General features: G+C 36.9%; 1 protein-coding gene across 6 annotated transcripts in view; it reads right to left on the reverse strand.

The window, feature by feature from the left end:
* GULP1 (GULP PTB domain containing engulfment adaptor 1) overlaps nucleotides 1–11,850 on the reverse strand; it is a 218,146-nt gene that overhangs the window by 100,217 nt on the left and 106,079 nt on the right. The window contains exon 1 of one of the 6 annotated variants that reach the window (XM_036023192.1): nucleotides 11,304–11,470. The exons of the other annotated variants lie outside the window; for them this stretch is intronic. The gene's annotated coding sequence lies outside the window, so the exon portion shown is untranslated. Of the gene's footprint in view, nucleotides 1–11,303; nucleotides 11,471–11,850 lie in introns of those variants that run through there. 6 annotated transcript variants of the gene reach the window in all.

An 11,850-nucleotide genomic window follows, 5' to 3' on the forward strand; every position in this document is an offset into this window, starting at 1 on the left:
GATTTTACACATAAGAACTGCATCATTTTAGACCCATTGTTTTGGTGATTTCACGAAGCACTTTGATATTCATATCCTAAGAGTGCTACTTGTGGGATCCACTTACTGAGGTAACATCATCTGGAAAAGCATCTGAGTTCCTTTGGAAGACTAGAATAGAAGAGCTTGACTGCTCAATTAAAGCTGTCAAGAGTCTAAGACTCAAGGCTTCATGGGCTTAAAGACTAAAATTTGTAACATGTTTATTGTTTGAAAATTCAGTTGATCTACACAACAAACAATATGAAACATTTTATTTCAGTTTATTTTCTGCTTTTTATTAGGGTATTTCACTTGAAACCAATTTTTGTTTTTAATTTAAACCTCTTGCTTTAATGTCTGCTGTTTGTAGATCGGTATTTTGTACAGTAAGCCCAGTTCTTTTTCTTGCATTTAATTTTAACAATCAGTAATTATAAATGTGCATAGATTTACCATTTTAATCATTTTATAAACTTTTGTTTTGATAGAGTTTTATTTCATCAAGTCAGGGAGAGAGACAGACAGAAGGAGAGAGAGAGAGAGAGAGAGAGAAAGGGGAGAGAGAGAGAGAGAGAGAGAGAACGGAGAGAGATTATTCCTTTTATCAGCTTTTAAAGGAGTCCTCAGCAGGAACTTCTCATATATTTTCCCTTGATACTCAGAGCATCCCACAATGTGAATGGTTTCACTGGAAGGGAACTGACTGGCAGGAAATCTAATCTTTAAAAACAAAGCTTCCAAATATTTACACTGGGATATCACGCTCTCTTTGCTGTTAGCAGCCACTGCACTTGCCCACACACAATACTGCTGAGCCACAGCTAAGAACGAGTTCCGTTTCTGCCACTACAATCATGCATGCCCTATTTTTAACCTTAGTGGGACTATGGTATGCTTTAATTCTGGGGCTGTCTTCCTGTGGATTTCTACCAGTCTTTCACATATAGCTGCCAAAATATTTCTCCTGGGAAATCTCTTTATCTTTACTTCCATCCTGAAAATATTGAGCTCTGTGATCCTGGAAAATAACAAAGGTTAAGGAAATTCCCCCACCCTTTTGTGTTCTGGAAATGGCTTACTGCAAAGAACCACCCTTCCCCATTTGACTTAGATAAGATTCAAGGCACTCTCCTTGTTTACTTAGGACGAAGCAAGACAAAGACCCTCCAAATTCCCATTATTTGCTTCATAAATAATTAGCTAAACTGTGTGAGTAACCAATCTGGATGAAATACCTGCAACTACCTTTACTTTACCAAACTTGAGCTCAACTTCTCTCCTTCCCCCAGGCTCCTGAATTTTGACCCACCCTCAGCTTAGGACTCAACCCTTCCTTTAGAGCCTTTCCTAAGAATAGGCTGACGTCAGGACAAAAGGTTTTTACAGTAGTCCCTAATCACACCACCTCAATCATCCACCTTCCTATATCCTATTATTTGTAGCCTTATTTACTCCTCCTTATAAAAAGAAAGCCCTTGTTAGCTTTTGAGAGGGTGAGCAAACCACTCTATTGCAATCACACTCTCCCCTTACTGCAGTAATCTTTCCATATAACGTCTCTCCTTACCTACATCCATATTTGTTTTTTTACTGTATTTGACACTCCATTTGGTCAGATTCAGAAAGATTGCTGGCAACTAACCCCAACTTACTTCACTGAAATAATTTGCAAATTTTTCATTCACTATATCTACTTAAATGGAGCTTATTCTCTTGCACTAATAAATGCTTTCATTTCATCATCAAATGGATTGCAAACAGAATGTCCTATATCCTAGAAAAGTAATTTAATATGGGTTTTAAAAATTTTGTTATCTTGCCCTGGCCAAGTAGTCCAGTTGGTTAGAGCATCATTCCAATATAGCAAGGGTTGTGGGTTCCATCCCTGTCAGGGCACATAAAATAATCAACCAATGAATGTGTAAATAAGTGAAACAACAAATGGATGTTTCTGTTTCTCTCTTGCTCTGTCTCTCTCCCCACTTTCTGTCTCTCTCTAAAATCAATAATAATTTTGATTTTTACATCCTTAACATCTAGTTGATACCTACAGTAAATACGTGTTAAACTACAATATGAATAGACAAATTAAATATTCTAAAACAATATACAATTTATGGTAATACGAGCACATATCTTAGCTGTCAAAATGTGTTGAAAATGTTCAATACAAAATATTAATTTGAGATTTTTGGGGGAGTTAAGAAATGCTCTAAGGTTGTTCACTAATTCAATTAAAAATATAATCTTACATCATTACACATATGGCACAGGATTATTATAAATTATGCAAATAAAGACAATTCTCTTCTTCATCAAAGAACACATGAACAAGTCAATAATAGTCATGATCATTCTCTGGTATAAGAAATAGTTCATCTATTGGAATAAATCTATTGAAACAACTTAAGTTAGTGAACAACTTGATAAAGTCATGCATATTTTCAGACAAAAGTTCCACTGATATCAAACAACCTCTGTGATGATTTCAAAACCAAAAATGAAGAAAAAATTGAACACATAAGGAATAGAGCAATGTTCTTTATATAGGGTAAACTCTGCACAGAAACAAAACTCTAAGAATAGAAGAAAATGTAGATAGCATATACCTAGGGACAGAAGAATGTGGATAAAAAGGGTTCTATGGAAAGGAACTTCACAGGATGATGTGACCATACATTCCTAACTGAGCAGGTCATGGTGGGCGGTCATGTTCCAGGCATATAACTTCTTTAGTAAAAGACTTATCTTTGCCATAAGTAAGCCCCATCCATTGTATCTGCGCATCTAGGTTGACACACTTTCTAAATAAATTGATCATATAATTTCATGAACTATCTTGTAATTCAAACCCCTCCTAGTTTAATTTTTTCCGTAACTTCAGATGCAGAAAAGAAGCTGCAAAGCTGATATTCTCTAGAGCATTTAGGATCTTACCTTCCTGCATGTGTCATCAGCTGGGTTCAAATAAACTATTACAAAAATTCTCTACAGGTTTGGGCATTTCATCACCAACAGGAAGAAGACATTTGTAAATGAGAAAGAACAAGAAGTCATTAGTAAATGAACGAAAGAGAAAATATTCGTAGGAAAATATAATGACTACAATTGTAAAAAGCAACATAAATAGACTAAATTGCAAAATGGGTATGATTTATAGGTAAACTCTTTTTTCAAAGATTAAACAGATAAACTCCATTTAATCTGTTATCCTTTTAATTTTAATTTGTTCATTTGAAAAACAAACCACAGTGATAAGCAGATTGAATGTTCACACACCCTATAACTCATAAACTCCATTACTGAATATTCATCCCAAACGAACTGTCATAGATCCACAAAAGGATTTATGCGAGGAATCTCATTCCTGTGTGTGAAGGTAAGGGGGTGGAGGCAATCTGGTTGTCTACCACCAGTAGAAGAAAGAAGCAAAATGTGACACAGATGTAGATATAGATATATAGATGTAGACACAGATAGATATAGATATACCATAGAATATTATGTAGAACAATCCTTTAAAATAATGACTAAATGTACATATAACAACATGAATAAATCTTAGACACAATGCTAACTACAACAAATAAGGTAAACAAGGTAGTCCACAAATTAAGCAACACATATACAAAATAACAGTAATTATAAAAGAATAAATACAAACAAAAATATGTACATTAAACAACTGACTAATAAAGAGGAAGAAAGGGGGAAAGAATGGCATAAAGGAAAATGATTATTTCAATATTTTGCACCTGCCACCAATACATAAATCTTGAACAAGGTTGGCATTCTCTTGCCATTCTTCTCTATTTAGTCGTCCAGGTATGTGGAGTCTTGTGGTGCATTTATGGGGCAATGTCAGAGCCCCTGCTCCTGAGTACAGGAGAAAACAGAAACTCATTTGAGAGAGGAAAATCATACTTTCCGTACAACTAAGGCTGCTAGACTTAGTGTGCCTTTTATTCCTTGTCCTCTGATACCTCGTAGCAGCTGTTTCAAATATTTTCTGCTCTTGTCAAGCTATATCCTGGGAGATAATCTTGCCTCCCACTTCACTGAGATGATTGATGCCAGCCCTTTAATATTCTCCACTTTTTCCTGCCTCCACTAGTCAAACAGGCAATGTGATCGCCCCCTTTAAGACTGAAATACAAACACCCAGTCATTAATCTCTTTGCCTATTCTCTTCTCCTTTTGTCTTATCTCAGAGAAACAGAACAGCTTCCGCATCCCTACACTTATGCTTTGTTCTAGTTCAATCCCAATTATTACCATCATCCTCACTGCATCTCTTAATTATCATTAGAGCTGTAGATACCTCTTTTAACTTTTGCCACCAAGTTCCTGAAATTTTGGTTACTTTGTTCCAGTCTGAAATGTCCTCAGACCCCTTGCATTATTATTTGATTTATATTTCAAAGGGCGAGCTGACGAGTAGAACTGATGAATGGATATTGAGAGGGAACTCAAGGCCATCCACTATTTTCTCTTTTCTTTTTAAATGAGTAAAGTGCCATTTATTGAGAAGGGGACACTTGGGGAAAACTAAGTTTGAAAGGTTGAATTCAAAACTTCTGTTTTAAATATGTTAGTTCTTAAATACTTACTAGACATGGAAAAAGAGATATTGAGTGAATTGTTTGGGGAGAGGCATCTGGACTATCAGGTAGAATACGAATAGGAAGATAATTTGTGCAGTAACCAGTGCATAGTTCATGAGGTCAGCTAGAAAGCAGGTGTAAGTAGAAAAATAATGATTGAGACCAAGGGCATGCCAAACTTTACAGATTAGTCAGAATAAGAAGATCATGGCAGGAGACGGTTAAGGAACAGCCCCTGAAGTCAAATGAAAACCAAGAAAGTGTGAACACCTACATCCAAATGAAGAATGTTTTCATTAAGAGAAGATGAAATAATACTGACTTGTCTACAAAGGGCAAGCTTGAGAAATGATATGAGTTTCAAAAAATGAATATTATTGGTGCAATAATATTGGTGCAAGAGAGTGACTCTTGCATTGCACTCTCAGGGTGAAGGGGCTGGAACAGCTTGACTGGTGTTGGTTCATGAGAGAATAATATGTGAGGAAGAAGAGACAAGAACTAGAGAAACGAGGAATTTTTCTACAAGTGGAAATAAGAAATAAGGCAAAACCAAAGGGTGACACAAACTCAAGGAACAGACCTTTCATTGGGCACTGCTGCACATGTGTTTATGGAGATGGAAAATTACTTTAACAGGAGAAAATTGATGACACAGAAAAGACAGAGGATAAATGCAGGAACAAATTCCTTGAACAGGCGTAAACAGATATGGTCAAAGGCACAAGTGAAGTGACTGCCCTGAGATACAAAGAGACGGAGCTCACTCATCACAACAAAAGGGAAGGCTGAGGCATCAGAGCTTTTAAGCCTTGTTTGTACAGTAGATTTAGTGATGAGAAAATATGGAATTTCTCTTCTAACTGCATGTATTTGTATCAATAAGTAATAAATAGGTAATTAGCTCTGCGTGAGGAACACGAAGGGATGGGAGGATCAGAGAAAAGAAGATGGGAGGATGTGAAGAGAGGGGAGAGGAAAGGGAGACAGAAAACAATCTCCTAAATCAAAGGAGCAAATTGAAGAGGCAAGGCAGGTGAACTTCTGGGTAATTTCCGTGAGGTGATGAGGACTGCAATCTAAACCTAAAATGAGACTGACTGACAAGGTCGTGGGATTGGTGTGTGTTTGCTCCAGCCACATTAACTACTCAACTGCAGAACAGTACAGAGTCATCAACAAGAGTTGAGGTTTCTCCAGGCAACTAAAAAAAAGAGAAAAAAGGAAAAAAGTATCTTGATAAATTGTATTCCATGTAGTGAAACAAGATGTACCTTTGAAATTGGTCTAGCCTTAGAAAATTACATTAAACAATTGTTTCCTCTCCTTATCATATCGTTTTATTGTAATTAACATGAATATTCAGTTATAATTTACTGTTTTAGAATTCTTTTTAAATTATCATAGTGTGAAAAGTTGTTTGTAATTTAATGACCAAAGGGGAAAATATACACATACATACATACTCTCATATATCATGTTTCTCATACCGGGACATTTATACCTAAGAAGGTTTTTTTGAAGATCTTCTAAAAATAAGAGGCAAAAGGAAAAGATATACTTTAGTATCCTTGTGCTTAGTGTGGATTTCAACACAAATAGCAGGAACTAAAATAACTGATTACCTTTATACTTTAGTACTATGAAATATGTTAAGTTTTGGACTTCCCCATCTTTTCGCCAGTAAACCCTCTCACCCAGTTTCAATGAGACATTTTTTACCATGATCTTCCAGAAGGGGTAAGTCGGCTGAGGAGCTAAAAGTCCAGCGGCAGCGTCAGATACAGAGCAGGAAGAGAAAGACGCAAGGGCACTCAGGCATGTGCACCTACAATGAGCAAACCTCACATTTCTCATCCAGATTTTTTCCTACCGAAAACCTTGAAACCCTGACCTTTCTCTTTTTCATATCTCTGGCTCTGACAAGAGAAAATTGATGAGATGTCCTAAATTAAATTACAGAAATCTAGAGAGTGAGAGGAAGAGATAAGAGTCCTTACCAGTTAATAGCTATGGGGCCAACCAACAATAAACTGCTCACTAACAATGTATGTTGGAGCTTTTAATCAACTTCTATAAGGAGGACCAGATGCCACCACATCCTGCTCATGCATGAACTTTCAGGACTGTTGCCTGCAAACAACCAATCAAAAGTAGTAAATATTTCTTCTTTACAGACTATCCACCTATCCTGGAACTGCCCTTGCTTCACCTGTTTTCACCTGCTTAGCTGTAGCCTATGTCAATTATTTCAAAACAACATACATCTTTCCTTCCCCAAACAAAATGTACAAAAGAGCCCATCAACTCCAGAATAGTGGACATATTGCCTACTCCATCCAGCTGGGTTGCTAGTGGTTTAGACTACATGCCCCATGAACTGGCGTTTTACCGTCTTGCATTTGGCTCAACAAACCCTTTCTTCAAGGAAACCTTCTGGCCAGAAAAATTTTTGTTTATACCTCCATTCCACTAGTGCAGTAATCTCCTTTTTTCCTTTGGACTAAAAAACAGATGGAGGTATCAGGTTGTAAAAAGTGATGTTTTCCTTTCAGCAAGTAATTCAGAGAGAAAAAAACAATAATCCAAATCATATAGTCCTTGTGTGTGTCTTGGAATATGTCAATGATTGTTATTGACCTGGTTGGTATGGCACAGTGGACTGAGTTTTGGCCTGTGAACTGAAAGGCCACAGGTTCAACACCCAGTCAGGTCACGTGTCTCTGGGTTGTGGGCGAGGTCCCTAGTAAGGGGTGTGTGAGAGGCAACTGATTGATGTGTCTCTTACACAGTGATGTTTTTCCCCCTCTCTGTCTCTCTCCCTCCCCTTCTCTCTAAAAATAAATTTAAAAAACCTTTTTAAAAATTGTTATTATTTAGCCTTTGCTAAGCAAAAGAAGCCTCAAAGCTCCTAGTACTCTGGGATTTGTGATGACCATTTATATCTTTGATCAGTCCTAATTTTGGCTTCAAAGTTTTAAAAGATAGGGTTATTGAGTCAAATCTACCAACCTATATATGTACTGATTCTTATAAAAGCACAGATCTAACGATGTAAAAATATTCTTGTCAAAATTTTTTAGAAGTGTTAAAAGTAGCAAAAAAATCTAAAATAATTTTAAGGGTAAAATAACTTTATAGTGCAATGATAATTTTAATTTATTAGTGTTAACATTTCTAAACATAAAAGGTCTGTATGGGAAAAACCCAATATTAGCATAACAAAATGGTATGAGTTCAACAATGATGTAACCTGGCAGCCAAAGAGAGTGGACTGGAATGCACATGCATGAACAATGACGACTTCACTGTACTAGTCAGTGGGGGTGGTAGATGCTATTGAGTGAGCATGTGTACTGTGTGGCCATCACATTCAAAATGACTGAGTGAGTAAAGCAACTTGCATCAAATTTTGCATTAAAGTTGAATATTTCTCTGTGGAAACCATTCAGATGCTTCAGAAGGCTGCAACTATGGGCAGCTGGTGATTGGAAACTTCATCATGAGATCACATCAGGGTTCCAACACCAGGGTAGCTGCTAGAAGAGCACCAGTGACATACAGGGAGAAACTGAAGTGTCTGGTATCAGGCAAGTACTGGGGTTCACCTTCTTCCTGGATAAACCCTCAGAGGCCAGGAAAAGGCACTGTCCCCTTTCTGATCCCTTCCCCGCAACAGATCCACAGAGCAGTGACATCATATCAGGAACTCTATCAACCTGATTCACACAGGTTGCTCGCCCTGGCAGTTACCTAAGGCTCTGCCCCATCCAAATTACCAGTGCTCTTTTCTATAATAGATAGGGGGTCAAAGCAGCTCTACCAAATACATAGAAACAGACACAGGGAGGCTGCCAAAATGAGGAGACAAAGAAATAATGGTCCAAATACAAGAAAAGAAAAAAGATCCAGAAAAATAACTAAACGAAATTGAGATAAGCATTCTATCAGATGCAAAGTTCAAAACATTGGTTACTAGGATGCTCAAGGAACTCAGTGGGTACACTTCAACAGCATAAAAAATACCTAAGCAGTAATGAAGGTTATATTAGGTGTAATCAAGAAAAATTTACAGGGAACCAACTATGGAGTGGATGAAGCTGAGAGTCAATGATTTGGAACATATGGAAAAAAAATTCAGTAAGAACAGCAAGAATGAAAAATAATCCAAAGAAACAAACATAGGCTAAAGTGTCTCTGGACAGCTTCAAAGGTACCCACATTCAAATAATAGGGGTTCTGGAAGGAGAAGAGAAAGAGCAAGAAACAGAAAACTTAGTTGAAAAAATAATGAAAGAAAACTTCCTTGATTTGGTGAAGGAAATAGACACGCAAATCCAGGTAGCACAGACAGGCCCTAAGAAGATGAACACAAAGAAGACCACACCAAGACACATCATAATTAAAATGCCAAAGGTTAGCCCTGACTGGTGTGGCTCAGTGGACTGAGCGCTGGCCTGTGGACCAAAGGGATGCCAGTTTGATTCCCAGTCAGGGCATATGCCTGGGTTCTGGGCCAGGTCCTGTTTGGGAGAGCAAGAGAGGCAACACATATTGTTGTTTCTCTCCATCTCTCCCTCCCTTCCCCTTTTTCTAAAAATAAATAAAATCTTTTTAAAAAATGCCATAGTTTAAAGATAAAGAGAGAATCTTAAAAGCAGCAACAGAAAAGCAGAGCACATGAGACTTTCAGCTGATTTCTCAAAAGAAACTTTGTAGGCAGAAGAGACTGGCAGGAAGTATTCAAAGTCATGAAAAGCAAGGACCTACAATCTAGATTACTGTATCTAGCAAAGCTATTATTTAGAATTTAAGGGCAGATGAAGTGCTTCCCAGACAAGGGAAAGCTAAAGGAGTTTATTATCATCAAGCCATTATTACATGAAATACTAAAAGTACTTATTTAAGAAAAAGAAGACCAAAACTATAAATATTAAAATGGCAATGAATTCACAACTATCAACAATTGAATCTAAAAAACAAACTAAGCAAACCAGCAGAACAGGAACAGAATCATAGATAATGGAAATCACTTGGAGGTGGGGTGTCCAACCTTTTGGTGTCTCTGGGCCACACTGGAAGAAGGGGTGCCTTGGTCCACACATAAAATACACAAACACTAACAAAAACTGATGAGCAAAAAAAAAGTCTTAAGTAAATTTACGATTTTGTGTTGGGCCACATTCATAGCCATTCTGGGCCGCATGCCACCAGTGGGCCATGGATTAAACACCACTGATGGAGGGTTATCAGTTGGGAAGGAGAATGGGGAGAATGAGGGAAAAAGTTCAGGGATTAAAAAGTACAAATTGGTAGGTACAGAATAGACAGGGTGATGTTAAGAACAGTATAGGAAATGGAGTCACCGAAGAACTTACATGCATGACCCATGGACATGAACTAAGGGGAGAGGATTGCTGGAGGCAACCAGGGTTACCAGGTGGAGGGGGGCTAAAGGGGAAAAATTGGGACAACTCTAACAGCATAATCAACAAAATATATTTTTAAAAATGTTAAAAAATAAAATTTATTCCTCTTTCTCCTAGTATACCTTAGAAGACATAGCAAAGAGTAGAATAAACTGGGAAAAAAGGTGAGGTAAATTTCCCAATGACCTTGACACAGTGCAGAGCAAAAGCACTTTACAAATACTGTGTTTTCAATTATGGTGTTGATATTAAGAATAATAATGACAAGAAGCCTAAATTAAAACACACATTTTTAAAAATTATAGGAATATTGGCAAAGTACAATCACTTAAGTGCTGGAAACTATCCACTTAACTCATCTTACAAAATCATAGAAAATGATTATATCTTCTAAGGTATACTAGGAGAAAGAGGAATAAATTTTATTTTTTAACATTTTTAAAAATGTATTTTGTTGATTATGCTGTTAGAGTTGTCCCAATTTTTCCCCTTTAGCCCCCCCCTCCACCTGGTAACCCTGGTTGCCTCCAGCAATCCTCTCCCCTTAGTTCATGTCCATGGGTCATGCATATAAGTTCTTCGGTGACTCCATTTCCTATACTGTTCTTAACATCACCCTGTGTTAAAATACATAAATCATAAAAATACAATATATGCACCATTATCAAGAAGTCCTGTCTTATAAGGAGACTAAATGGTAATGGCAAAAAAATACAATAAAGATTAAATTAAAAAAATAAAAACAAGAAGTCCTGTGTTGGTGAAGGTGAAATCAAAACTTGCTTTTTAGAGAAATAAATCTGGAGTTTTCTCATGTTTCCATTTTTTTTTCTTTTAGCATTCTGTTCTCATAATGCAAACCATATGTGACAATACGCAGCTGACCATTCCTTTACCGTGACACAAACGTGCTCAGTCAGCAGCCCAACAAAAATGACTAAACTGTTGCGAATGTTTTTGATCACTGCTGTGCCAGCGTCGGCCAGGTAACGTAAGACAACAATGTGTCTTTCCTCTGAAATACATCATGTTTTTTGGATCATAAATTGTTAGAAATGTTCAATAGAAAATTAGTTCTTTAAAAATTTGAAATTGAGAAGTCACCAATCAAAATACAAAGTTAACAGGTTAGATACTAGTACTGCTTTGTTTTGAACTAAAACAAGTCACTAAATTTTGCAGTTTTAATGAGCATATAGAGTCATTTACTAACAGTAATTTCCTACATGGTAAAGGTAAAACCCCTTACTTGATTAGGAAAAATCAGGGACTGAGAGGGAGAAATGAGGCTGAAGCTTGATAATGTTCCCCTGTGAGACCAACGGTACTTAACACGGAGTTGAACACCGTTTTGAGTAGTGAAGTCGAGGCTCCTGAAACGTGGAGGAACCCTGCCCTTGTTTCCGCTGGGTCCCCTCCTTTGGACAAAGAAAGAGTAATTCCTTATGAAAGCTCAGTAAGTTCAAATACATCTACTACCCAGAAAACATCTTTGGCTTAGAGAAGAAATCTCATGTCCCAATATCTTCTATTTCTTTTATAAGTAAAACATTCCAAATTCAAGACAGTTAAAGAAAATGTTGGTAATTCATCTTAGTCCACAGGATGCACTGAGTTTACCACTTGAGGGAAAAAATATAATTGCATATCCATATCCATATATTATATGTATATGTTTATATAATGATCACATAAAAACACTCCTTTGTTGATGCTGAAGGAGTCACTATAAAATTTGTACAGCCAACTAGTTGCTTCATCTAGCTACTCCAGGTTACTATTATTTCTCTAATTCA

This window comes from Phyllostomus discolor, chromosome 4 (genome assembly GCF_004126475.2).
Source record: "Phyllostomus discolor isolate MPI-MPIP mPhyDis1 chromosome 4, mPhyDis1.pri.v3, whole genome shotgun sequence".
Classification (NCBI taxonomy): Eukaryota; Metazoa; Chordata; class Mammalia; order Chiroptera; family Phyllostomidae; genus Phyllostomus; species Phyllostomus discolor.